This window comes from Trichechus manatus, unplaced genomic scaffold, assembly GCF_000243295.1.
Source record: "Trichechus manatus latirostris isolate Lorelei unplaced genomic scaffold, TriManLat1.0 scaffold00004, whole genome shotgun sequence".
NCBI lineage: Eukaryota > Metazoa > Chordata > Mammalia > Sirenia > Trichechidae > Trichechus > Trichechus manatus.
In genome coordinates, this window is record NW_004443940.1 from 34,664,555 (window position 1) to 34,666,369 (window position 1,815).

A 1,815-nucleotide genomic window follows, 5' to 3' on the forward strand; every position below is an offset into this window, starting at 1 on the left:
CCGTATTTTACATACAAGAAAGCTAAGTTTCAGAGACAATATAAGTTGCTCTGAATCAGAAAAGGAAATTTAAAATAAAGGATGGATGAAAATATACGCATAAATATTAGCTTCTCCTTATGGAAACTACCACCCATCTGTCAGTTTGTTGTACTGTGGTGCTTTGCATGTTGCTATGATGCTGGAAGCTTTGCCACCGGTATTTCGAGCACCAGCAGGGTCACCTATGGTGGACAAGTTTCAGCGAAGCTTCCAGACTAAGACTACCAAATTACTGTGGTATATAAATTTCATTGGATACACTTGACAGTAATAAAAAAGTTTTACTTTAAAATAATCTTTACAACACACCAAAAATCACATCATTTGCAGTCTTCAGTTCATGATGAAGAATTTGGGGTCAATTTAAAAATATGCAAAGAGGGAACAGTTTTTCAAAATTGCTCTCACGTTGTTCAAATGTTAAGCTACAGTTAAAGTAAGATTTCCAAAATGTAGACCACATTGCCTTGGAATCAACACAAAGCCTCTTTCACACCAATATGCCCCTTTACAATTTTTTTGTTACTAAGGTACTGAAAGCATAAGCATAAAAAATGAGGAAACAAATTACGGTTTTCCTATTGGACGTGGGCAGTTTTTAATGAGGTTTGGATACCGAGTAGTATAAGATCATTTAGCCAGGCTGCTCACGGGCCATGCAGGGTGAGTTTAGAAACCTGTTTACCTTTGGGTCCCGGGGGGAGAGGCAGCTGCTACTCGACCCGGGGCATTTGCCCCAAGTACCTCCATTCGGCTGCCCTCTGGTAGCATTTCCGGAGTTCGGCAGGCCACCTGCTCACGTGGCGGCGTCGAAAGTGTCCCCGGCTCTACGGGCGTGACCCGGTCCCCTCGCGCTCCGCGGGGTTCGCTGAACGACGAGGGCTCCAACTCGGGCCCTCGGGCCCTTTCTGGCGGCCCAGATTCTCAGCGGCGCTCTCGGGGGAGCCAGCCGGGCAGGCCGAGGGGCTTTTACCGAAGCCAGCGTCCCCGTCATCACATGCATCTCCGCCGGTCCCCAGCTCCAGCCCGCAGAGCAGCGCGGGGACCCTGCCCCAGCTGGGCTCCAGCTAGACCACGGGGTGACGGTCCTCGCCCCTCATGACAATTGAACGTCGCGCAAAGTTCCATCAGGCACCTGGCCGCGCTCCCAGCGGGGGAGGTTGGCTGGCGGGAAAATGGCGGCTGCGTAGCCCGACCCTCGCGCCGCGCGGTGCCCTTGACTGGCTCCGGCCGCCGCACCACCAACCTTGTCAGAGAGGAGGCCCGCGCGCGGCGCGAGGGGCGGGAGGAGCGGTGACTGGCACTCGGAGTCGCCAATGAACAGCCAGGAGGCCGCGCCGCGTCCAATCAACGGCCGGGGCGGTGGCGACAGGGAGTAGGCGGTGAGCCGTCTGCGCATGTGGCGCCGCCGGACGACTGGGAGCTCTTCGGCGTCTGGGGGGCCCGGCTGCCCACCTCGCTAGTGCCCGCGCGCTCTGCACCGCGGCCCTTGCACCGGCTCGGGGTGGGAGACGGGGAGCGCCTCCTGTAGCGGTCGTGGGCCTCCTCCTCGGCCGCTGCCATGCTCGGCTTGCGCCCCAGAGCAGACTTTTCCTCAGCAGTTGATGCAGAGAGGGCTGAGGCGCGGCTGCAGGCCTCAGCTTAGTGAGGGGCGCTCCGGCCGGCCGGCTGGCTGAGGAGAGCTGCAGCAGGGCGGCTGCTCGCTTCTGGGCCCATTCGTCTGCCCGGCCCGAGAAGAGCCCCGCGGGCAGCTCGTGAGGCGGCTTCGCCGCT